Source organism: Passer montanus, unplaced genomic scaffold (assembly GCF_014805655.1).
Source record: "Passer montanus isolate IOZ18808 unplaced genomic scaffold, ASM1480565v1 scaffold8, whole genome shotgun sequence".
In the NCBI taxonomy this organism is placed as follows: domain Eukaryota; kingdom Metazoa; phylum Chordata; class Aves; order Passeriformes; family Passeridae; genus Passer; species Passer montanus.
The window spans coordinates 5,850,681-5,877,846 of NW_024373256.1; the positions used below are offsets into that span (position 1 = coordinate 5,850,681).

The following is a 27,166-nucleotide window of genomic DNA, read 5'->3' on the forward strand; positions in this document are numbered from 1 at the left end:
ATTTATATTTATGGTATCCATTAGCCAAGGTGTCCATAGGCATTCCAATTGGACTGGCTGATACCCAGGGGTGCCATCCAACCTCAACTATTCTTTGATTCTGTGGCCTCTCTCTTGGACATTGCTGTAGTGTGAGATGGTTTCAATTTGCAAGCTGACTTCAGTTTGGCTTTTCTGCCTTGCATAGAGGTTATTTTACAAAAGTGCTTAATCTAAAAATAATGATTTGAATGTAATGATTAGAAGTGGGTCAAAGAAGCTGGGATGTGAATTGTACCATGGGAGTGTTTGGAGCTTGCATGTGAGCTGGTAGCTCCCCAAAGGCTCTTTGAATGGACAAGCAAAAGGGTTGATGGTTTAGCAATCAAAGTGGCCAGTGATCAAAAGTTGCCCCCTCTCATTATTGGTGGAAAGGAATGGCTTGGGCAATGCTGGGCTGCCTTAATTGTAATCTGTCTTAATGAAGAGTAAATGCTCAGTGTGAAAAATGAAATAAACCAGCTTCTTTTCCCTTAGGCTTACACAACAAAGATTATTTCCCCGTGGAAAGCAGATGTTTAATTGCCCAAGACCAGAAGCAGGATAACACATGGCTGCTGTACCTGTTACAGCTGCGTGTGCTGCATGCTCAAGCTGCTGTGTCACAGCTACAGCTGCACACTGGGTCTGTTCACAAGGTAACTGTGAGAGCTGTCACACTGCCTAAAATCAGACTCAGCTGGTGCAGCAGGGTAACAGGGAAGGGAGTGCAATTGCCATTATTGTTAATACCTGCACAGAAAGAGTGGAAGTAAGTCTGGTATGGAGCCAAAGGCTCCCTCTGTGCAGTACAATTCAATCACCTCAGTGCGCGATACAGAGAAATTGTTTGAAATCTCTCTCCAATCCCACTGTTGCTCCATGAGTCTTTGGTTGTTCTGCCTGGAGGCTGGGGCTCTGCTCCCAGCCTGGGGGTGCATTTCAGCTCTCTGAAACTCCTCCACCAGCAGGAACTTCCCTGGGGATCACAGGACTGTGGGGCAGTGCTGCTGAGCTCATGGGGTGTGTCAGAGCAGAGGAAGGAGAAGGCCCTTCCTTGAGATGGGTAACGTGGTCAGGTCTCAGAAAGTCCTGCATTGGTTAGAACTGGTATTAGCAGTTTGCACTTGGGTTAATCTGGCAGCTGAGCTGCAGCCCCTGCTGTTCTTGTTTGCAATGGACAATGGCTGGTAGAGCCAGCAGTTCCCAAGGCAGGATTTCCATGCCAAATATATTCCCCCTTTATTTCTTCTGTGTCTCTCAGGGCAGGGAAGGGAGGAGAAGTCACTCCACTCTCTGTGCAGCTGGCAATGACATTACAAGAAGCTCAGGGACATTTTGGCACCCTGTATGACTCCTGCAGGGACCAAGCCAGTAAAGATTAACACCTGTTTCCAACAACCACGTTCTTAACTAGCAACTTCCTTCCACAAGACTAACTTTATTTTCTTAGTCTCTCTTTTTGTTTTGTTTCTAGCAACACACAGTTTTGTTGACAGTGAAGTATGAGTGATGTCCCATGTGCCCTGGTGGGTCTTTCAAATGAGCAAGCAGACAAGCTTCCCCTCAGAAACTCCTCCAAGGTGAGACACTCAGGCCACTTGGGATGTCATTGGGACACAAGATTCATGGAATGGGGAATCTGGACTTCAGATCCAGCATACAAAGAACTTCCCCAAACCTACACTTTATAAAGAAACCCCCAAACAAACAACTGTTTGAATCCATTTGAGAAATAAGCTGTCTGTTTTTATTTGAAAATTCTGTCTAGCTTGCTTGAGTCTGAACCCCCAGCAGAGCCTCAAGAAAAAAGGTACAGGAACGGGGAAAAAAAAACACCTGAAAGACTCTCAAGGTTGAGAGTCACAAATGAGGGAAAATATCTAATATTCACTTATTTCTGGTTGCAGAGCTTATTTTTATTAATGCACAGTCCCATTAGCTGGTTGCCATGATACAGGGCAGCTGAGAGGAGGTGCAGAGTAAGGAGGTGAATAGAACTCAGAGCACTCCAGGGAAATGTGAGCTTTTCATGGTTTTTCAACATCTGACCTCCTGAAGTCTCTCTCTTTGTGTTGCCTTTGATGGATGGACATGAAGCTCCCTGCAGAAGTTAGATGTAATTGGCATTGCTTTGGCTTGAGAACTGCCCTCCCAAGTCCCCTGGGGTTAATAGGGACAATTAATATTTGGATTAATACAAATAGCACCAAGCCTGAGAGCGCAGTGGGTGTTATAAGGAGTGTCTGCTTCTGCAGGAACTTGGGAGGGTGGTGATAGGAAGGAAGTGGTGATGGGAAGGGAGGAATATCTCCAGGAGATAATGGGAGCACTGCCCTGCCATGCTTTAATGACAGACACATTTATTCTGAAACAATAGGATGCTTTGGCTGGCATCCCTCTAGACTTACTCCTAGGGTTTTCAATCTCCAGGTGGCATTAATGGCAAGGAAAGCAGCTCCTTCTGGCTTGCCATGAAAGCCTGCTGCTTCTCTGTAGGAGAGTATCTGGCCATGCCCTTGGAAAATTCATCAAAGCTGCCCCGTACACTGATAGCTGGATCTGGAAATGAAGGAAATAGCAAAGAAGGAAGTTTCAGAAATAATGGAAGTTGACACCTCACTTTCTCAGTGTCTTTCTGCTCCCTCCCAAGGTCACTGCTTGTGACAGCCCAACATCTTCACCATGCCCTTTAAGCTTTTGAGTAAGCTCATCGTCTCAGAGACCACTCACATCTTTCCCACCCTTCCATGAGGGAGTTTTTCTGCAGCCCTGTCTCTTTCTGCTCCAGCCTCAGCTGGAAGCCTCTCAGGACTTGCCTTTCCCCTACCAGTGCAATCCTGCTCTCAATGAAATCAGGACACAGAAATCCTCCTCTCAACGTGGCCTCTCCTTTCAGCCTCTCCCTGGCGTGCACACTTGCAAATGGCTCAATTTCCTGCTGGCTCAGTGCAAATTTTTCAGCATGGGGATTTCTGTCTGGTGTTGCTTTGCAGCATGAAGCTGACAGGGATTTATGGCTCAGAAGGGACAGAAACGCTGCCAGGTTAAACTTCAGATGTGTGATCCCACCATGTGTCAATCAAAATCACTCTGCAGACTGATTTACTCTGCATTTCCCCCCCATGATGACCATGGTTGCACCCCATCAAATGGGCACTGAGATGCTTCAAATTCTCCAGCCCCCTATGTAGAGAAAGAGCAAAAATATCTGATATCAGTGGAGCAGGGAAAGGGTAGTGCAAGGAAATTTTGCTGACGAATGCAACTCATTGTGCAATTAACTGGCATAGCCTGATACCCTGTATTCATTTGCATATGTTTAAATGAATTAGGCAAGTCCTAATGCTGAAGTTGGCACCCAGACATTTGGGCTCATACAAGCACACCCAGCTTTGCTAAAAATGTCATAACTTTCAGCTCAGACATTTGTCTCTTTCATTTGATCACACCTATCTCTTCCTATATTGTTTTAAGTTATTTACAGAATATACCTCAATCCTTATGATATTTCCAAATGAATCACAAAATCAAACATTGTCTTACATATTTTAAAACACAAAAGCTCCATTACTATTTTATAATTGCTAATTAACAGATAAATGTTTCATACTCCCACATTTTTTATCCTCCAGATACAGCAAAACAAACAGATTAACAGAGGAAACCTGAGGACTGCAATATCTGTTTTATGATAAGAGCATTTAGTAACTTAATCCCTACTATGCTCAGCTCTCAAAGACAATGTACTGGTGGCTATGTGATACACAATAATGAACCAGTACAGCACATTTGTGTTGTTCTCCAGTTAGTGTGGGAGCTGAAATTTAGCCTGTTTGTTTTGGTTTTTCCCCCCCTGGGCTTGCTACTAATTTAAATGTCTTGTCTAAGGATGTAGAATGATTTCAAGCATTTTATAAGCCTTATGCTGTGAAATGGAGAAAATGCATGAACCCCTCTCAGTTGTGCACCCTTGTGTATCATTGTATGGGGACACCATGGTTATTAGACTGACACAGCAACCTAATGCAAATGTCTGGTATAAAAAATAATGACAATTAGCAGCAGCAGAGGATGGCAAATAATCATCTTCAGGTGACAAATGCGGGAAACCTGAGAAGTACCAGAGGGTAGTGGGACTTCTCCAGTTGCTCCTTAGGACTAATTACCTAATAAAACCAGGATGTGATGGTAAGATACTGAGTCATAGATTCAATGTGAGACGCTGTGCTATATTAGAAGATGAAGTAAAAAGGTATTTTGAGTCTCTCTGGCTGGAAGTAAATGTCTTATCTAAAAAACCACATACATTATGGTTTCAGATATCTGCATTTTTCCAGCCTAATTCTTGATTATTGCAGAGGAGGTATTTGTTTAGCATGGGACTCTTCCCAAAGTATCACCATTTAAATTCTCCAGCTTGCAGCAACACACTTTCTATTTTGGCAAGATGAATCTTCTGGTATCTGCATACCTCTCCTGTTCCTTCCTTCCTGTAATTAGGGGTAAATCTGCTCCAGGACCTGTTCTTTTGTAGAAGACACCATTTTTAGAGCAATACATCATTGGCAAGTCATGACACTAACAGATCCTTGGAGAGGGCTGCCTCTCTGAAGAGGTGTAGTATCACCTTGATCCCTGCTAGACACTGCTCAGTAAAGAGCTCCATCAGTTGGTGAAAAAGCAGGAATAAACTCGTTTTAGCTATAAGGATGCAGGTGGAACCTACTTTTCAATTAAATATCCTCGACAAAGTATCTCTTTTTTATCTTGTCCTATTTCCCCTCAACAGTCCCCTAACCTTATTTTGATTTTAGGGATTCAAGCTGAGCTGGATGGATGAATAATGATGGGGTTTTTTCCCCCCCAGAAATATTTACTTGCATCTGGAAATGAATCACTTCTATTTTTGCACTTGCCTCTGCTTTCCATGGACATTGGTCTGATAGTTTTGTATGGATCAACACAGAGCAGAAACATCAGAAAGAGTTGTGTTTGTACCTCCTTTCGTGGTACTGGGGATTTGCTGGTGTTTACATACCATGGCTCTTTTTCTCAGTCCAAACACTTGCCCATATAGAGGGTGTGAATTACAGATTGATCTCAGCCTTGTTAAGCTGTGGATGAGAATCCAGTGGTGTCAGAACCTGCTGGTCCACAGACCAGTCTGGTCCCCAGAGCTTGTGTTTCTTTATTCAAGAAGAAGATCAGCTGGTTGAGGTGCTGAAAATGAACCACATGACAAAATGGACCCATTTATCAGCACAACAGAGACTATTGCCCAGGAGCCAGAAGGCATGAAAAATATTCAAAATAAGACTGAAGAAACTAGTATAAATAAATGTGAATAGAGCCACAGGTCTGTTCATCAGGTAATAGCATTTTTTGGGGGCAATTCAGAATACCTAAATGGCCATCCTCAGAGGAGGTTGCTTAAGGAGCTCAGTCTGAGAGACAAAATTAGATGTCCAAAGCTAGAGACTGAATGCTGCCAACGTGTTGGCAAACTTGGCCTTGTCTTTAGTTACTCAGTACCCTCTTGAGGAAGTGGATGCTGGAAAGTGAAACCTTCTCTCTGTTACGATGATATTTCCCCTTCTTACTGGTACCCGGAAGGAAACCTGGTGGATTTACACTTTGGTTGTAGTGTCAGATGATTCACGGGGTGATGCCTGCTCTGGTCCTGCCGTGTGCATTGCTGTTCCATCAGCTGCACTGCCCTGCTGTCCGTCAATCCATCCATCCATCCATCCATCCATCCATCCATCCATCCATCCCTGTCCATCCATCCATCATCCATCCATCCATCCATCCATCCATCCATCCATCCATCCATCCATCCACCATCCATCCATCCATCATTCCATCCCTCTCTGTCCATCCCTGCCCGTTTATCCCTTTCCATCCATCCACGCCCCCAGAGCCCTGGTTTGTTGCATTGTTCTCAGAGCAGCTCGGAAGCAGCACTCAGAGCCGGGATTTCCTCCGTGTCAGCACACACAGGGGCTCTCCACTGACTCACTGGACTGCTCCCAAAAATAGCAACTTCAGAATAGAAACCTTCGTGCCCTTTCTGTCCTGGAGAACAATGTCTTGAACAATTTTTTCCTCCCTGAGTATAAAATAAATCCCCTTTGTGCTTCCAGCTTGGCAGGGTTAAGATGGAAGGGCTTGGTTCAGTGCTCAGAGCACCTGACTGTGCTTTCAAGGAGAGGAGTTAATCACTGGGACTGTTATTTACTTAATTCTCAGCAGAGACATTATTTATTTCATTTTCATCAAGTCTTTCTGGTTTTTGTCTGGGGAAATGGAGACTTAAAATGGAGAGAGATTCAAGCAAACACCCCTCTTCACAGCCTGGGCTTTTTTTGTCTTTCTTCAGGGCAGAAACCAGACAGAACAATCAATGAATCCAACAGGAAGGACAAGGAATGTTAATGAAGTGTAGGATCCTTCAAACAACTAAAGTGCCCAAGGATTTTTGGAGTGTTTCCTTATTTTCTGTTATTATTTAAAAAATGCCTAAACATCTGCCAAGCCCATCTGAGAAAGAGCAAGACCCTTCTATGTATAACTGTGTGTCAGTGCTTTACAAACCCAGTAGCCAAATCTCTGTGGGTTGGCAGCTGCTGGTGGTCTCTGTGCAGCTCAATTCCTGTTGGGCTGTGAGGGAATCCTCAGGGAACAGCACTGGCAGTGGGACCCCAACCTGTCAGCCTTCTGTTCCTGGCACCCATCACTCGTGCAGCCTGGCTCCTCTGCAAGCTGGCAGCATCCTGATTTTGGGAACTGATCTGCTGGATTTTAGTCACTTACTGTCAGCAAGGGCCTTATCCAAACTGCATCTCTGCAGCTGAAGACAGACTGGGCTGCTGGGCTAAGCTGTGCACTCTCCAAGGGCTGGGTAGGCAGCCTGATAATTTCAGAGATAATTTTCACAGTTTCAGATAATTTTCAGAGCTTCATGTCTTCAGTTTTTCTGATAATCCAGGTCTAGCAACCCCATGTGGGAACACTTTCAGGGAGCCAGGCTGTTTCCTCAGCAGAGGTTGTGACTACTGAGAAATATCGGAAATTTTGCTCCAACAAGAAGTAATCACAAATACTGGAAAAAGGTGTTTAAATATACGACTTCCTGAAAAGTAGGAGAGGTGGGATTCAACTGGTTTGCTTTGTACAGAGAAAACCCCAAATCATCTTCTCCAAAGTATGTGTTGAGCTTTTGAAAATCTTCTTCCCCCTCCTCCCTGCCCGTCTCTACAATAAGTACAATTGTTAGACAAGGCAGGTCTTTGTGCTCCAAATTTAATACATAGTTTTTGACCCATGGAATGATAAGCTGGAAAATAAATGGCTGGATTTTCCCCAGTGCTGAAGAACTCCTTTCAGATTGACTTGGGAACTTGCCTATTCTCGTCTGCCCACCTGGCTTTCACTTTGATATCCCTAACATTATCATAACTTTTATTATGTTTTCATGTCAGTCAAGCCTTCTTCACTAAATTACTTTCATTTATACATCCTCTCCTGCTATTTGGTCTCATCATCATCTAAGATTTAAGGTGAAAAAGTTTCTTCTATTTGACAGGGTGGGAGGTGGAAATTACTATGTGAACAGTAAACTACAGGTTACATAAATAATGTGTCATTGTATATCACCCAGTGGAGCCTTAAATCAATTCATTAGTTTGTATAAAGCCTTTGTCTGCTTTTTAACTGCATCATATCCAAGTTGATTACACATTTGCCCTGAGTTTGGTTCTTTTCCTTTCTTTATGTCATCAGCTTTCAGGATTCTTATATAGTTACGCAGAGTGTGTTTCTAAAGATTGTTTTTCTTTCTTGAGAGGCTTGGTTTATGTTTTTTCCTCTGCTTCTCGACACATCCCTAGCCCAAGGCAAAAGTGTGCATTTTGTTCATGAAAGGTAGACACAGGGATATTCTTCCCTGTGAAAGAGTGAAAAGGCAAGCTGAGATATGCTGGATTACTGAGAGAAGAACTGAAAAGCAGCTGGTTGATCCAGAGTGAGCCATTCACTTGCTTTTATGCTGCTTAATAGAAAAAAAAAATCCATAGTCTGGACTGTACTATTTATACTAACACCAAGAGTATCCTAGTCTTTTCATAGGTTAACTTTTTTTTACAGGCATGCCAGAAGAGATTGCTTTTTAGTTGAAGGTGAGATCATGGTAACCCAGAAGAACCTTGTTTTGGAAAAGGACAGAATTGAATAATATTTTTTTACAGTCTTTACTGAAAATCTTAAGAAGATACTAGTTTGGGGAAACAAGAAAGAGAGAAGCAACATTTTATTACATTGTCAGTAACTGCCCATGCTGAAAACTGGTCTAGCCTGACTGCAAAGCAAAAACAGACATTGCTTTGATACAATGATCGATTTTATTATTCCAGCTGAGATTTTTCTCTTTCATTTTTCTGCAGATCTCCTCTGGTCAGTAAATAAGGAACTGTACAAAAGTCCTTTACAATGCAGACTTGATGTTCAACAATATTAAGCAAGAAAATATTCCAAAAGTCATGAAACAGCCATCAAAAGTACTGCTCCTTTTTTCAATCCCTGCAAGAAATCAAAACCTTTCAAGCAGAGCCAGATTTTAACGAAGGGTGGCTGTTTAAAGCAGAGTTGCCAAAAGCCTTGGCTGTGCCTGGACTTTTATTTTAAGTATTTGTACCATTAAATATTAATATAGGTCAAATAGCTGATCCCCCTGAGCAGATGAAATCTGCACAATGAAAACAAACACACTGTAAAACATGAGCCAACGTTACCCTTAATGTTACTGCATAAATATGCAAATACAGACCCCGATTTTCCTGAACAAGTTTTCTTATTGACGTTCTGGGAGAATGAGAAGGAAAATATAAAAATTAAATAATAGTCACAGCCCTGAAACTTTTAAGAGCTGATCCAAGGCTCATTGGCTCAAGGGAGGTTTGCCTCTACTACCTTAAAGAGCTGCAGTGCTGCAGAACCTGAAGCACACACAGGGAAATCACAACGTGGTGCCACACAGAAAAGGCAATGTCACATTTGACAGCAGATATATCCTTAAGGACATATTGCTATAGGAATGACAAAGAAGAATTTGGAGCAGTTCTGCTCATTTTTTTTACTGGCATTGTCCTGCATAGTTTTACTCCAGGCTCCCAATTTCTGCAGCAATCCTGGCTTCAGCTCAGCTCAGCCAGGCAGGCTCTGGAGCCACGAATTGGGGTTTGCACCTTGGACAACTGATGGTGATAGGAAATATGGGGGAACCTTCAAGAATGTGGGTCATTGTCACAGTCATATTTTCTGGAAAAATCCCTTTGCCCAGGAGTCTTCTCCTAGGAAGCTGAGAAGCCTCAGAGAAAAATGAAAACAATAATTGCCTGATTTGCTTCTCCTGTGTTTTGCTGCTTTGGAATGTGTTTAGACATTGTTCACCAACAGGTGATTGTTTTATTGGTTTCATGTGAATTGTTTTGGCTTATTAGCCAATCAAGGTCAAGCTGTGTTGAGGCTCTAAAAAGAGTAATGAGTTTTCATTATTATCTTTTTAGGCTTCTATAAGTATCCTTTCTGTATTCTTTAGTATAGTTTAGTATTCCTTAATATAATATAGTATCATAAAATATTCTAAATATTAAGTAAAGACATTTACATAAAAATATTGGATTAGAAAGTAAGCTCTGAAAAAAAACCTAAATGTTCAAGAAAATCTCATCTGATAGAAATTTTCCACGTAGTCTGATTTTTTTGATACAATCTTTTCACCTTGTTGAAATCTGTATTTAAGGAAACGCTTCTCATTCCTTGTATTTTGATTAAAATTTTAAATAATGTTTTTCTACTGATGTGCACCATTCTGGAGACTGCTTCTAAAAATCTAGCCCAAAATGCTCACATTAGAGTGCTGATGTGAAGGAGACAAAGCAAGCCTGGCTTCAGCCCAAGTGCTCAGCCCTTCCAAAGCACACTGATTGGAGTCATAACCATCCGGCTAAATGGAAGCTGGTAATTAAAAATATGCAAAAGGGTTTGGAAATAATGTGAATCTCTCTGAATGTGGATTTTGAATATGGGTGTCTCTCACATGGGTAAAGTGGATAATTGCCTGCCTATCCTGCCTCTATTCATTGCGAATAATTGAGTTGTTGTCAAACACTTCCAACACTGCCTATCACAATAAATATGAGAAGACAGAGGGGCTCTTTGAATAATCTCATTTTTTGTGGCAGAGGAAGCTGTTCCTTTTGTACTTGCCTGGGGAATGGCATAGCAACAGGAAATGAGAAAGGCAGAAAGAATGGAGAAAGCACTGCAGACTTTGCTTTATTTTTAAATTTCATATCTCTGCATTGCATCTCAGACTCCAGCCCCACACCTCTGTTCCTCCAGGGGCTTCCTTTGTACAAAACCCCATGGCTTGCTCTCACAGGGGCAGTGGGATGAGCTGGGTGATGGGGACATCAGGCTGGGGACCAGGGATGTCAGACATCCAAGGGGAGCTTAGCACAGGTCCCCAGCTAAGGCAGCTGTGGGTGCTTGCCAGAGAAGTGGGGCATGTTTGGGTAAGGACTGAAGGGACACCCTCACAGGCTGCACAGGCTGCACGATGTCATTAGTGTCACCAAAGCCCTTTGGAGCACACTGGGAATTTGTCTGCATGTGACAAATCAGCCTGACTGATGGAGGGGGTGTCACTACTCCAGACAAGCTCAGGTGCTGCTCTGGACTTTCCCTGGTCCTTGGGTCCTGCAGAAGGGCTCAGGTGACACTTTTCATTGCTGGGGCTCCAGCTATGGCCCATCTCTTACAGACCCCCAGCTCTGCTTCTCAGCAGCCTGTCCCAAAACACCTCCCCCTGCACACCCTTCCACCACCCTGCTACTTCAGCAGCCTTCCCTAAGCCCCGTTTCCCACACTGTCACAGCTCTCCATATGCCACTGCAGCTCCCTTTCCCCCATATTTTCATCCTTCCCTTCCTACAGCAGACATTCCCTGCTGATTCCCCCTTGCAGTTTCCACTGTGCTGCTGCTTTGGGGGTTATTGTGGTTTGTACCCTTGGACTTCTGCACAGAGACATGCAGGGGATGTGAGCCTGGAGCACTGAAAAGGTGAGAATGGTGCTCCAAGAATTTTGACAGATGGATTTTTTTGCTGCCATTTGAGACTCACTGGCACAGTGTGGGAAGGACAGGACCTTGTCTCAAAAGAGCTGCAGCAGGTGGTGCCTGCTCCTTTCTGCCTGCTCCTTGAAGGAACACTGACCTGCATGCCCCCTCCTTCTTACCTCACTTCTGAATCTCAGTTTTGCTCAGGGTGTGTGCTCTCCAGTCTCTTTCAGACAGTTTCTGAAATGATAATGCAGGCTGAGCTGGAGGAACAGCCCCAGAAAGAATTGGTCTCACGTCTCAGTCCTCAGATTTTCCTGAGGATCAGGATCCTGCCTGGGGTATTTCTGGACACACAGTGATGAGTTTCTCAAAAATTCCCTTTAACCATTAGGACCTAGACATTTCTGCTGCCACCTTTAATGTCAGGCAGAGGTTAACCCAGAGATGCTGCAGCAGAAAGCTTTGCACATTGCAGCAAGCAGAACAAACCTTTGATATCTGAGGGCTGATCCAGCTGCTGCCTTCTAAGGGCTCTTGCCATCACACAAGCTTTGCCACAGTAATAATGCAGCAGTCTGAGAGCCCAGAGATGGTTTTGCCTGTGCAGCATTGCTCTTGCAGTGAATAAGACGCACTTGGGACCTATTACAGTCCCGGGTAATTAGACAGTTCAGCATCTCCACAATGCCATTGTCCAGGCAAATTAATTAATCCTGTGCCCCTGGGACAAGGATTGTTCCTGCCCTATCTGAGTGTGCTGGCAGTCCTGGGCTGCTGGGGAGAGGGGAGGGGGCTGAGGCCACCTTTCACCTGGGTAACTCCACTCCTGGAAGCCAAATGACTTCTAGAGGCCACACTGAAATGTGTGGCACTGCCATCCCTGGAGTTCAACCAAAGCCTGGCTGAAGGCAACAGGCCACATCTCTTTCCATACTCTAATTGTTGGTGTGTTGGAATCAATTCCTGCAGGGACACGTGCCATATAAAATGTGTGAGTCAAACAAACCAGAAAGCAGATCAGCTTTGCACTGTCATTTATACTGGAAGGGTAGGCATGTTAAATCCCTTTTCCCACAAATCCCCTCGCTGTAAATCAGTTTTGGAGCAATGGAGCTGGGTGTCAGGTGCTTTGCTGGTGCTGTGCTCTCAATGACTCTCTGTGCTAAGGGATGTTCTTTAAAGCTATGCTAAAATACACCAGGCAGTTTTGGAAAAGAGAGGTGTGTATCCAAATAGCTGAAGTGAATGAGTTCATTCTATGTACCAGGGAAATGCACAGTGGGCAAAGAGTGGCCAAAATTATAGGCCAGGTACTTTCAGAATGTTCTTGGCTGGCTTCACAAGCAGGTGTAAATCTGCTGGATGCATTAAAAGCCAGTGCAATTCAGATGCAAAGTGGGAGCCTTTGAGGAGTCCTGGAGGAGACAGCCTGCATTGAAGGAGAGCCTGACTCCAGCTCATTAAATTAGCTGTGCCTGGGAGCTTGCTGGCTCTGGAGGAGCACTGGCAGTGCTTCCTGCAGGGAAAGGTGGGCACCATCTCCTGAAAGCAGGTGTAAAGCTCAGAGCACAACCCAAACCTGCACAAGGCATCCTGGGCGCTGGCAGTGGAGTAAAAGGACCCTGAGGAAAGCATGAAACAAAGGTGATGAGAAACTTGGGCAGCTCACTGTTGTCAAAATATCTTTCACTGGCTCTGTTCTAAGGAATAACCCCCTGTGGCTGCTGAGCAGGAAGACCCCATCCCTTTCCTCAGCCCTCACTCCAGTTTCTCAGGACTTCTCACCTGAGAAAGCAGAATCCCAGGATTTTCTCCTGGCTACAAATGATGTGGGAACATTATCAGTCCCTGTTAATACTCTTTAGGGTAAAATACCTCCGTTTGCAATTTGCTTCTGCTGCCCTCCTGCTTGGCTTGAACGTGCTCAAGCAAGGGGAAGTAGGAGCCAAAGCACCCCATCTAAATCTTGTGGATTTTGGTAAAATTTAGTTTTCTTTACTCGTTTTTTGAACCGTAAAGATTTACATTGCATTCAGTCATGTAACTACTCAAATTAAAAACTCAGCTTGGCAGAGATCACCCCAGAGTCCTTTGCTGGCATCTTTCCTGGAATGCCAGCTGTTCCAGAGAAGCAGAGAGGCCAGGGTCTGCTGATTTCCCTAGCCTTGCAGATACCTGCTCCAGATTTGTTTTTTGAAGAAATAATTTAACATACAGGTGGTTTTTGGGTAGAAAGTCACTGTTTTATTTTGTAGATTGCCAAGACTGATGAGACGTCAGGTTCGGATCCAGCAAGAATGAGGGAGCTGAGCTCCCCTTTTAGCAAAAAGGTATAAAGTTCATCTCTGAATTCAGTGGCAGGTATTTTGGGACAGGAATTAAACCAAGGACTGTTTTCCTCTGAACTGCAGCTTAGATGAAGAAAGTTCTGTATCGGGAACAGGGATTAGTAGAACTGATTTTATTATGGCAAAAAACCCCCAAACATGGCAATGTGAAGTGCCAACACCAAAGCCTGTGAACATTTTCTACTTTTGCATGTTGGAAGTTATATATATTTTTAAATGTTAGACATTTAAAGGGTTTGTATATTCTTGATATAGAGCAGAACACAGAGAATTTCTTTGGATTCATGGGACCACACTCCCCCATAATGCCACTATAAATTAATTGGCTGCATAACCAGTACCTCTGCCTGAAAGTTGTATTTTTGCTTCCCTGAAATGCACTTAGAATTACTGAGGCATATTGAGTGACTCCCTTTACTGAAAGCTTCTATCACATAAGATATATGCAAGAAAATCAGCCCTAAGTGAGAGAGAGGTTAGTGGGGGAGCATGGGAGATAACGGTGATAAATTGAAGGAGGGAAGGTTCCAACTAACAAAAGAGTTACAAAATAAAAAAGATAAAGATTCACCATAAGATCTGTCCATATCAGAAGTTTCACAGAGAGCCTGCATTTGGAGTGTTGGGCTGGACAAAGCCTTGGGCAATCTGAGCTGAATTTGGTGTTTTTCCTGCTCTAAGCAGGAGGCTGGACCAGAAATCTCCTGATGTCCCTTCAATCTGAACTGCTCTGTCCTTCTGTGAGAAATTGTCATGAGCTGGTTTTTGCCATTTTAAAACAAATGACCGGGTTTCCAGGTTTCTATTAGCAGGAGCTCAGCATTTCTAAACAAATCACCATTTTTTGGCAGAAGGGGTGGGAGCCAGTGTTCACTGGGTGACCCTCAGGGTACTCCTACACACCTCCCCACAGCTCTGTCACTCTTTTTGAACTCAAAACTTTTGGTGCACACAGTAGGTTAACCTGCAGCAGGTCAGCTGTGTGTGTTTATCCCATACCCAGGTTTATCTCAGGAGTCCTCCAACCATCTCCTTGACTCCATGGACAGTAGGAGGACCAGGGTGACCTTCAGCAAGCTGCCTGGGTGGAGAGGTCAGCAGACTGATGGAACAGGCAGCTTGTTCTCCACCACCCATCTGCAGCCTCACTCCCTGAGGTGAAGGGGGAACCAGTGCAGGTGCTGCTCTGACTCCCTTCAACATGTACAAGGCTTTTGCAGCTGCTGCTGAGCCATGGAGGAACCACTCAAATCCTCTCCCTATTTTTTTCCTGTTTTCTGCTTGATTTTTTTCTCTGAATTAAACATGCTGATGGGCTGCGTTTGGCAGAATAATAAGGAAGCAACAGGTTGCGATCTAAATATTTGATTCTGATCACCACTGCCATCACTTTATTGTTGCTGTTGAATGAAGAAGTGGGTGAATTCCAGCAGGGAATTTACAATCTACCTCTGTGTTAGTAATTACTGATTGGATTTCCAGGTGTCCTGCAGCTGAGTACTCTCATTTCACATTGAAGTAAGATTTTCATCTTTCCTTGGGAGTTAATTGTGTAACATGCAAACAAGAAATCAGCCATGAAAACATGGAAATTCCCAGGTCTTCATTTCCTCTCTTTTGTTCAAAGTTCTATTGGAAAGGTGGGGTTGGTTGGACACAGCTGGGACAATGTGTCCAATGTGGATTTGTGCAAGCTGAAGCCAACACACAAAGAAAAAACAGGTTAATTGCAAGAGCTTGATTCTGAGTGCCACAGTAAAAAATCTTGGGGGAAGGAGGATGCACAATTTTCAGTCTCTCTGTTTTCCATGCTTATGCAAAAACCCTGTACCACACACCAGCAGAACTGATCAGGATGAGGCTATTTCATACCAGAAAAGTTTGACATAACAGCTTTTAAAAGAAGGAAAATTTCTGTCCATACAGACCAAGTAAATATCTCTTCCTCACAGATAAGAACCCTACCTTCAATATGCAGCACTGTCAGCACAACCAAAACGTCAAGAAGATATCGTGAGAAGTGCACGGAAAAATGGCATGAAATTAATTTTTCATTCCTCAGGATACTTCTTCCCACTGAAGCTATCTATCACTTTTAAAGTGACACTATGACTTTAATGAATGCTTTCTTGCCTTTGGGGCTGCTTTGGGTAGAAACGCAGGTAAGGATTAAACAGGAGGAGGTCCTTGATGTTAATAAAATGATGGCTTTCCAATCTGAAATCCACTCTGCTGCAGCCGAAGGGATGCACCGGGTCCCTCTCCTAATGCCGTGTGAAGGCAAGGAGAAAGCTCAGAAAAGTGACCCATTCCAGAGGCACTTTAGGCAGACCTCTGCAAACAGACACGGCCTTGGACACACAGCAGTGACACACAGCCAAGAAGTAGCTGTTCGCTGCTGAGCCCCAGCGCTGTCCCAGATAAAAACCTGGGCCAGGTTTCTCCCCGAGCGCCTGCTCCGCTCCGCTGCCACCCCCCAGGGCTGCAGCAGAAGTGCTCTCTCTGAGGCCAGCTTTGTGTTGTGCTTGGCACGCGGTGAGGCCCTGAAAATAATCTCTTGTATTAGCTGAAACCCTCTCATGCCAACTTCGTGATCCCTCTGACATATTTGCTGCCAGCTTTTGGTGTCAGTGCATTGGCCCGCGGCTCAAAGCAGTTACATTTTTAATGCTGCACAATGCTTACCTTCTCTCCCTGCATCCCTCTCTAGTGGATGAGCAGGACTTGGGGAATTTGGCTGGAGCATCGTTTTCCCCAGTAAAGACTGGGGACTGATGGAGAAAATGATCTGTGGTCCCCCACAGTGTGTACCAAAATGGCATGTGGTAATTCTCATTCTGATTTCTGAAATGCTGGATAACAGCCAGCGTCTCTGCTCCTCCAGCCCCATACAAACTCTTTGGGACTGTCAGTTCTCCAAGGCCTTATTTGAACAATTCACTGAAGAACTGGAAGGGATAAGGTGATCTGAAAACACAGTGAAATTCTCCAAAAACCCCAGGAAGGTTATTGTGGTTTTTTACCATATTAAGCAATAACTCTAGTCCATAGAAAAATAGTATCAAAGCATTAAAGAGAATTGAAGAGCTGTCCATATGAAAAATAACTTTATAATCACAATCAGCTGAGCACCTTGAATTAAACCTGAGTAAGTGTAGGAAAACAAATGTTTTAATGTCCTCCTGTAACCTCCTTCTCCCAGGTGCCAATTTTCACTCCATCTTTAGAGAAGCCAGGCGTTTTGCCTAGCTGGGTTTTGCTGGGCATTAACAGAGGTCCAGGCAGGAATCCAGTGTGGACAAGCAAAAAAGGCCCTTTAGTTGTTGGGAGGTGGAAACTGGTTCCAGTGCTGTGATGGAGAGCGATTGCAAGGCAGTGAGAGCAGACTTTGCTTTGTCCTGCAGAGCTTTAGTGCCCACCAGGCTGTGCCAGGGGTGCCAGCCATCAGCCTGCCAGGCAGTCTGGGACCTGAGGGGCAGAGACAATTGCTGAAAGAGCAAGTTTTGTAATAACAGCAGCAAAACTCAAAGCAACAGAAGGGAGGGAAGCATCACAACAGTGAAAAATAGAAGGAGGCTGCAGCTATGGCACAAAGCTGTGAGGAGCCTTGGTGACCACACAGTGTTGGACACACACCTGCAGAGCAACCCCAGCCAGTCATCAGCTGCAAAATGGAACAGCATCTGTGCTTTTCTTCAGCTCAGACTGCCTCCTTGTATTCGAGCCCATCACTGAGTATTTTGTTGCAATGGAGGAAAGATCTCAGGTGGCATTTCACTGATGCAACAAAACCAGTGAGAGATGTCCAGTGGTGGAAAAATTCTTCTGACTTAGCATCTCAGCTGTCCTTCATAGTTTTGGTATTTTTCTGTCAATTACCATTTGCTTTCCCAAATTAAGAGATCAATCTCAATTTTGTCCCCACATGGGGAAGTTTTGCTATTTCCATTTTGTCTACAAAATAATAGCAAACTGTAATTTATTTTTTGTGGACAAAAAAATGGGTTTGGGTTCTTTCACTTTTCTTTTGGCATTCCTTCCTGTTGACAGCATGATTTGCACAAAATTACATTCTGTTGATAAAAATGTGCTGAAATGTCTTTTGGTTTCATTGACTGAATGATTTGCAGTAAGAGGTTTGACAAAATGCATGTTGTCGACAGAATGAAATGGGGCGGGAGGAGGAAAGAATATACTTCAGACATATGGAGCAAGCAGTTACACACTCACTTGGTTTGTTAAAAACCCTGCTCAGAGTCTATCAGAAAGAATTTTGTGGGATTCAGATAAGACAATAGTTACTTTGGAAAATCTCATTTGCACAGACACATCTGGCAGTGGGGAAAGGCTTAAAGAAAGTTAACGGGTGCAGAGTTTGGCCAGAGATCATGGCAAGTGCTGTTCTGCTTCCTTAGATGTCTTTCTATCCAAATAAATTTCCTCCATTAAGTTTACAGATTTCCTCATGCAGCTTTTAAGGGAATACTTGTACTGGAAATGAACAAGACAGGGGAAAGAAGTATGTTAAAATTTATGAAAACATCTGTTGGAAGTTCTGAGAAAGATGCTTTTGTTTTAATCATCTAAGCAAGACTGATGGATTTTATCAGGGCTAAGTACTGAAGAGTCCCAAATGGGCTCTTTATCCCAAAGGCAAAGCACTTGAGCATATGCCCAATTTTAAGCATGTGAATAATGGCCTCGTTTACTCCAGTGCAAAACTCAAGTTCCACAATCCAGTGCGTTGGATTCTAAAATCTTTTGCATTAGTGTTAAAATCTTGACCAAATTGTACCAAAAATTAATCTTGAAGGTAACCACACAAAATTATTATAGTTAGGACCAAAATATTTTTGGTAAGAATAAATCACATTAAGTATCTGCATCTTGCATAGGATATTAGGATAGAAAGACAGTTATTGATTAAACAAAGTAAATATTCATTTATTAAATGAGATTGATTTGATAAGCCTTAAGTGACATAGAGATCATTAACCTGGTGGGTAAGGAAAAATCTTTGCAGAGATATTTCTTCATTTTATCCAAACTTTTTTGTTACTCAAGATATTTACTTCTTTAAGTTAATTCTGAAAAGAATTTTAACACCTTTTTTTTCCCTTAGCTGTTTTCTCACAGCAGCATCCTTTTGTTGAGCACCAAGTCTGGCTGTCAGTGCGAGAGGAGGAGGAAGAACAAGAGTCAGATCTGTGCTCTCTTTCAAGAGTGGTTCTGTAGGTGTGGTAATGAGCTGTGGCTTCTTCTGGGAAATTTGGGTTGTGAATTAAGTTGTAGATGGTGTTATGTTTCCATTGCAATGTCCAGCTCAATTTTCTGTTAAGGTTGCTATGGGTATCAGAATGTGGTGCCAAAATACCCTAAAACACTATTCCAGACAATTATTCTCATTTCAGGATGTGAGTGCCTTGATTCCACCCCCACAGTAAAAATCCCACTGGCAGGAGCTGGATCAGGGAATAAACAGTCTCTCTTCATGTGCACACACTCAGTTCATTTCACTCTGCTGTCAAAACTGATTGCATTTTCCTCTTCAAACAACAAACGTATCAAACCAGAGGAAGAGCCTGTGAAAAATGCTGCTTGCAAGGGGACAAGCTGCTGGTGGCTGGGTGTGCTGGGGCACTGCAGGAGCTGGGCAGCAAAGGGGGCTCTGGTGGGTGGGCTGGAGGAAGGGAGAGTCCAGAATGCACCTCACATTAGAGGAGAATTTCAATTGCTCTGGGCTTTTGGTCCTAAAAGAGCTGACTTTTGGGAGTTACAGTCTGACAGAGTGCTCAACCTGAAAGCTGGGGGAATGAGCTTAGGAGGAACCAGTCCTGTGAGCTAAGAGCATCCTCAGGGCACTATCAGCTCTCCTTCTCTGATGAGGAGGTCAGTGCCCATGGTGTTTTTAGACAGGCACTATTCAGGCACCCAAATTACTCATTCCACACTTGCACCTGGTGGATACTGTTTCCTAATTTTGGAAAACTTTCATATACATTGCACATGGCCCTTTTAAATGGAAATGCTATTCAGTGGCGTTTAACAGTGAAAGAGCCACAGCTGGAAGACAAAATGTTTCACAGAAATTTTGGAAATTGCTTCATTTTTTTGGCTATGAAAAAGTTTTTTTTTTTTCTATTTATCTTGAATGATGTCATTATTCTTTTAGCTTTTAAACAGTGTCATCCAACTAACAAAGAGTTGGAAGTGCAGACTTGTCTTCAAACCTAGCAGGGAATGGTGTTTTGTGTTATGAGATGTTCACATCTGTCCACTGAAAATTTGCATGTGCTTAGGGCTGGCTGTACATGTTGGGTAAGATGTGGGTCCCTGTCTCAGGAAAGCAAGAGTCCAGGTAGATTTCTGTCCATGAACTCAAGAAGAAATCAGATGTAGGGAGGATATAATGGAGGTACTATTGTCAAATACAGTTTCTAGAAGGAAATTTGTGTGGGAAAAACAAAGGTACAAAAAAAAAGCTCAGGATTTTCAAAGCCATGGAAAGAAATGGGAGTAGTAAGACTGAAATGAAATGGAGAACTTAGGTCAAATTACTTCACAGCATATGAGCTATAAGCTGCCAAAAGAGGTCCATCAAAGCAAAATTTACTCTTGATTTTAAAACACAGCCAGGCAGATTTTTCTGGAAGAGGGAGAATTGTGAGTACAGTAACCAAGCACAGAGCTGGCATTTATTTAGCCATAGAAAAAGGTAGAGTCTGTCAGAGCATTTTCTAATTCTGTTTCTATTATTTGGGAGTAGAGCAGATGACAAATCTGTTAGTTCAGAGTGTTGACACAATACACTTTTATCACTTTTTGTCAACAGAACATAATTGTGTTCAGATTACTCTATCACAGGGGAATAGCCATAAGATCCTGCTGTCCATAAAAATAAATGTCATGTTCTATTTCTGGGAAGACAAGAGGGAAAGAGGAAAAACAATGCAAGAGAAGAAAACATTGGACAAACTCTATTCTTTGACAGAGTTTTGGTTGCACAGACTCTGTGATGATGAGGAAGTTATTCACTTAAACCTGACACCTTCCTGCACTTCTAATTTGTTTCCCTCCTTGCCACCCCATCCCATTGAACCCAAACACTTCAGTGCTGTCCTCCAAAACTCTTCTGTAAGTGATGCCAACCAAGGGCCGTGAGCAGTGTGTCAAGAGCAGGGATGACAAACCCCAAGGAGGGAGGGCAGTGCTCTTCAGAGCTGGGGGTAGTCAGGCAGTGGAGCAGTGAGGCTGAGATGACAGGGACACCTCCAGTTTGATCAGCCTGGCTGCCTTTGCTGCTGGATTTCAGGGGTCAGGTTCCCGAAAACCAAAATAAAGTACAGCCCCCTGGGGAGGTGGCAGCTGTGGGCTCTCAGCTTCTCTCTCCCAAGCTGGACCCTCTCTGCCTGGGGAAGGGAAGACACTAAATTGCTCTGTGCTCTGCTCCTCCAGAAAATCATTCCACCTCAGGCATTCATTTCCCAGACAAAATGCAAACTCAGCTGCAGGAACATGTCACATTTTTCAAGATTAAGCAAAGCAAGAACTAGTATTTTTAATAAAGCTGTTGGAAATATTCAGTTGGCTCCATTCTAATGGAAATAAAAGTCTGCCCATCCATCATCTTTCCTTGTGACACTCTGGAGACAGCTGTGAGTGGAAATGTGAAGGCTGAAGGGGTTTCAGGCAGGTACTGGTGTTTGTGCACAGCAGACAAAGGGGATTAGTCAGTGTGGGGAGGAACCAGAGACCCTTTGGGCTCCCTCATGGTCCAACACAGGTGCAGTCCCTCCCGATTTCCTGTAGTAATTGCAGAATGAATCACAGCAATGAATTCAGTTATAAAAATAGAAACATATTCTTAAGGGGAAGAAACAAACAGAAAAACAAAGTCCCTTGTCAAAATCCAAATTCCTTCTCCCCTGTCCCTAATTTTATTTTCTCATAAAGTCATGTCACGTCTCACACCTTTCCATTAGTTTTTGACATGCTACTTTACCAACTGAGAGACCCAGAGGGGATGGGGGATGTAGGAGTCTTAAAAAAGAAATAATTAATCTCCACTGAGAGTAACATGCTGCCACATATCACTCAGCATTGCATCAATAGCCTGGTGGCGTCAGGAGAGGTGACTGAGAAGGAAACAGGAACTAGCTCTTGATGTTTGATGATGAAAACTGAGATATTTAAAATCTCCAGTGCCCATTTGCTGTGCAGTCTGCTCAGAGGCATCCAGTGTGATTACAGCACCCAGACAGAAGAGTGTCATCTTCCGTGCTGGTGGTGCCACTTTTATGGCAATTTAGCAAATGATCACACAGAGATGGAAACACTGATTAGTGAACACACAGAGCCTTCGTGTGCTCTGCTCATGCAAAGCTTTGAACTTCTGGAAGCTGTCAGACTGAGGAAATATCCATCCTGCAGGTAGCTGTGATTGTACTGCTGTCACTGTTTAATGTGTGTAAGCTTTGTGCATGAGCCTGAGTGTCACCAGTCCAGAGGGGCAGCTGCATCTCAGCTGCAGAGAAAGTGTTCATTAAAGCCAGAGGCTGTTGGGAGAAACAATGAGTCATAGCCCTCTAATTGCTGTCATATCTGGAAAAGAGGGGCTGATACCATATCTGAGTGTGAAACCCAAGAGGGCTGGTGTTTTGGTTTGAGTTTTCACTTCTGCAGTCCAAAAAGGCAGAGATCCAGAGTGAGAACTGACCCTGGCAACTTCCCACAGGTTCACTGTGAGCAAGAGCACAAATAGACCGTCCTTTCTACATTTCCTAGCCTAGCTCTCCTTCCTGACCCTGCCCACCTCTCTTTTACAGTAGTCTCACACAGTGGTGGAGCCTTCCATGTCACTTTTCAACTCTCCCAGGTCCACTGAAGCTGTTTAGAAAGGGAAATATTTGTTGCTTGCAGAACTGGAACAAGGTAGGAAGAGTAAACAACCCACCCAAAATCTCAAAAGTGGAATAATGAGAAAATTATTGAGATATGAAACAATGTTCATGGCTCTAAAAGGTTTACAGGAGGCACAGCCACAACAGGGAGGAGAGAAGGCTGCACCTGCTTCAAATACCTTGTTCTAACTGACCAGAACCCTTATCCAGTCTGAGTATCTCAGCACACTCCTGTCCAGTGGAACACCCAACCTTGGAGCTTCTTTCTGTGCTCCACAGCCAGATTAATTAGTTTGTTTGCTTCTTCACCATTTCCATAAGCCGCAAAGCAAATGGTGCAATTTTCTCATGGTTCTGGGATTTTTATATGAAAGGATGGGAAAATGGCCATATGCACAGCTAGAAATCCAAAGGAATGCCAGTGGTGGTGGGGATTCAGAGAGTGAGGAGCTGGGAATGAATCTGATGTTTCAGAGAGAGGAGGGCATGATGTGTCATTTGGCCACAGCTGTTCAGCAGCCCAGAGGAAATGCAGAGGGCTTCTCAGGTGGAGCAGGCAGCATAGAGGCACCAAAACATGTTTTCATCTTTGCTTCTGCAGAGTCTGAATGAGACCACAGTGGAGTAGCAGCAACAGATGTTCACTCAAAGCACTGTGTCCACATCCAAAAAATCAGAATGACAGGGAGGTGTCACCCCCTGAAGTATCGTGTTTGACAGAGTGGCCCTGGAGCAGGTGGGCAGCTTCAGAGGATTGTTTTTGCTCCATGATGGGTGAGCAGTGTCCAGGCTCAGGAGGGGCATTTGGGACTGGCTGCCATCTGATCCTGATGAATTGTGGCTGAGCCTTAGCTGGAGCTGGAGCCCTCAAACTGACACTGAGCTGAAATGTCATTTGTGGATTGTGGCAGCTCAACCAAGAGGAATAAAAAGCACAAAAAGTTTTGAGAGTACAACAGCATTACTTGGTATATATTGAGGGAAAAAAAAAAATATATTGAGGAACTTGGTATATATTGAGGAAATATTGGTATATATTGAGGAATATTGGTATATATTGAGGAAAAAAAAAATTCCCCATCTCCAGCTTTTCTGCTTAAAAGGGGAAACTTTCTTTTTAATACATGAAATAAATAATCCTGACTTTCCATTAAGTTTAACTTACTGGAAATTTTAAGCAAAAATTCTAACTCAAAGCTGCTGAACCTAATGTCTTATTTTTGCTTTATCACTGGTGCCAAGTGCTAAAATACAACACACGAAAAAAAATTAGGGGCTTTGAAAATAGCACATTGACATCTCTCTCCAGTTTCACACTCACCATTGTCCTTCTCACCTAATCTCTCTCTTTATTAAAATAGACTGAGTAGTTTTGCTACTTGGTATGAAGCACAACTTATCTTTGTGAAGGCACCAGTGCAAAAGAAAAGGTAAATGGGGAGAGAGAAGGAACTAATAAATGATTCTTCCTGACACCTGGGCTAGCAATTCAAATGTCAACACAGCCACAATTCAGTGAGACACTTACGTATGTGCTTATACTTAAGCAAGTGTTTAAGTCTGCTCAGATTCAGCTTCCTGCCAAGGACACACTTCACTTGTGGGACATATGTGACTTAAGAATATGCTAAGTGTTTCAGTGCTTTGGTACCAGCCCAATAAATGCCCTTCACAAGTAGCTGACTAAGTATGTGCAGTTATTTCTCAGATAAAGTGTTCACAACTGCACGGTTTGGTGGCTGTGCTATCAGCCCTGCTGATCTTCAAGGGTGGCATGGATTGAAGGACACTGAGGGATAGAAGATAGTGTGTCTCTGCATTTATATACCTAGATTTGTCTTTGTGAGCCCTGGAACACCTGCTTTGATATCTGAAAAGAAAATCAGTTGCTGTGCCAATTTGTGAGTTATGGATGGGAATGGAGTGTTCTGTTGGGATGGACTCCAGCACTGGCCAAGAATGCTGTGGTGAGGCGGGGAGAAACATGAGCTGGATGTGTCAAACAAAGGTGTGAACATCTTCAGACAAGGCCTGGGATTTCAGTAAGCACCTTTCCAATGAAGATAACAAGGATCACCGTGAGTTTTCCAGGTGTTTGTGACTTTGATGCTCTGGAAAAGAACATAAGGCCTGCCTTTCTTGCTGCAAAGTGAATTGATGTTCTGGAGCCATTCCTGAGAATTCAAGGATAACTTTGGAAAATGATGGAACTGACTGGAATCATACAGTATAGCAAATGACATTGCTTTTTCTGAGGAAGTCACCCCAAGCTGTGCTTTTTATGTCTCTTTTCCTCTCCAGGGGCCTCAGTGCTGAGTGTGCAGAGGGCCCCGTTGGGCAGCTCTTGGTGGTCCTGCTGCTTGTTAAACACCACAGAGGAGTGGGGGGATGCAGAGTAAATGAGCCCAGCTCATCACAGCCTTTAGGAAGCTAATTGGCTACCAAGTTTTTGAAGGGTCAAATGCTTTAGCATCTAGCCCCACTCTGCTCTTTGAACAGTCAGTGGTCAGGAGCAAGTCTGATTAGCAGGGCTCTTCACTGTCTTCCAGCTCTGATGTTAACTCATGACTGACCTTTTGCTGCTCTGTGTGTGGAGTGCAGAGCCAAAGACACAGTGCCCAGAAATAGCTCACAGGCTGAGTTAAAGGCTGTGCTCAATACTAAGTGCATGTTGTTTTTAAAGTAAATAATTAGGGCTAGGTTTGTGGGTCTGCATTTTACTTAGAAGTTTTGAGCAGATGAAAGGCATGAAATTTGATTTTCAACCCTTCTTTCAGCCATAGAGAGACTTCAATACAGGTGCATTTATAACCAGGCTTCTTCAGTCTGTCGATGGCTGAAAATCCATCAGGATTATTTTTGCAGGATTTATTTTTCACAGTTGCAGACTTTCTTGCTGAATGATGCACTACAGATCAATGCTGCAGCTTCAGAAATGTCCCCTAACTTAACTGGACAGACCCAATTAACAACAATAGGTGAAATTATTTAACTGATTCTTTTCTGAAGAGATGTCAGAACATCTGAATTGGCTCCAGGAAGGCTGCTTACTATTTTGATTTTGAAAATTATTTCTTGTGGCCTGCCTGCAACTGCATGAACTGGTGTCTTGAACATTCCCCAGAACTCAGATAGTTATTTATTATTTAAATAGAAGCTAAGAGCGGGAAACTCTTAAAATTCCCCAACGCTCTCCTCTAAAAATAAAGATCCATTAGTTCATCCTCGATAAATAATTCTTAATTGTTCCCTCAGGTGAAATTGGACTCCTAACTTCTATCTCCTTGAGTTTCCTTCTTGGCTTTCTCTGTCGGTGCAGCATTTTTGTGTTGTTATGCCACTGACATGCAAGTGTTAAAGCCAAACTTTGTGAAGCCATGTGGAGGGCACCACTGGCTCTGATGTCATTCACACAGTAGCCTGGAATGACCCCCATCCACTCATGGTGACTCCTGTTTGTTTTGGACAGTGCCTAGAGCTCGATTTCCCCCCCTCTATCTGGAAGATATCTTGCATATCCTCCCTGTTTATGGTCACATCGCCTCTGATGTTTCCTTGTTAGCATTGCCATCCATCTTCTGGCTTAGACATAAACCCTGCATGCTCCCAGTCACTGAGGACCTGCTGGCACTTTTGACAAAAGGAGATGACTAAACTCCATGGCCTGGCCATGGGCCAACCTGGCTATTTGCACCCTGCCTACCAGAAATTCCTCCAATGGCCACGTTGTTTCTCACTTTTTGTCCCAAGCAGCCATTGAATGGATGCTGTTTTTCTCTCTGTGCTACAGTTCAGCAGCCAGTGGCACTTTGAGCTGGCAGGATTTTTTTCTGCTGGTGAAATGCTCTGGGTCCTGGGGGCATGTGAAGGTGCTACAGTTTGATTTCCAGGAATGGTCTCCAGTTGCTCCATGCCTTGCTGTGGAAGGATCCTGTGCCAATCCCCCAGTACTCCTTACCAGCTATCATTATCTCTAGCTATTCTTATCTTAATAACATTTTATGGAATGATTCCAGTATTTATTCTGTTTCCCATCTTTCTTTTCTTGCTGCCTTTTGAAAGAGGTGCTGGGGAAGGTGCTCAGCTGCTGTGAAACTGCCCATGGACAGAGAGCTCAGAGCTCTGTGCACTTCCAGCTGAGAGAAACCCAGCCAAGGGCTTTTCCCATCTACAGGAGAACTTCTAATATACATGAATGCTATTAACTCTGGTTGTCTTCTCGCTGGTTTTTAGTTTAAAATTAAGACTGACTTTTTCTCAGAGTGGCTTCCAAAAGGATCCAGGGGGCAGGAGACTGTGGTGAGACTTGGCAGGTAGGAGGGCTGCCCCTGTGAAGCCTGCTTGCTCCAGATAGAGTGCTCTGTCTCTCTCACTTTAATAAATATTCACCCTGTTGCCATCTTAAAGACATTTCTCTCAATCAAAGGAGATGTGGTGCAAAACAAAAGGTGCTGGGTCATGCCAAGATGTATTTGGGAAGGGTAGAGAGAATGTGTGAAGCACCAAGATTATATGCCCAGGGACAATCTGATTTGTACCATTTTTTTCTAATCTTTCCTATTCTATTTGATCGTGGTTTGCCAAAATCAACACCACTGATTTTAATACAGGTGCCTTTGTTCCCAGAAATGGTCTGAACGAAACCTGGGATTATGAATTCTTTCCCATGTCACGCTGAACCTTGGGAAGCTTTCCATGCAGCAGGTAATCCTTTGATTATTTATTTTTTCTTTCCCTGTTCGCTGTTATTAACTTCCTCTACCCAGGTTTGACAC

At 43.6% G+C, this 27,166-nt stretch overlaps 1 long non-coding RNA gene across 1 annotated transcript in view; it reads right to left on the reverse strand.

Moving 5' to 3' along the window:
• Nucleotides 1–2,014: 2,014 nt before the first annotated feature.
• LOC120513176 overlaps nucleotides 2,015–27,166 on the reverse strand; it is a 29,526-nt gene continuing 4,374 nt past the window's right edge. The window contains exons 2-4 of the long non-coding RNA XR_005630211.1: nucleotides 11,320–11,380; nucleotides 2,430–2,580; nucleotides 2,015–2,122 (exon numbers count right to left, since the gene is read on the reverse strand). This is a non-coding gene — a long non-coding RNA (uncharacterized LOC120513176). The remainder of the gene's footprint in view (nucleotides 2,123–2,429; nucleotides 2,581–11,319; nucleotides 11,381–27,166) is intronic.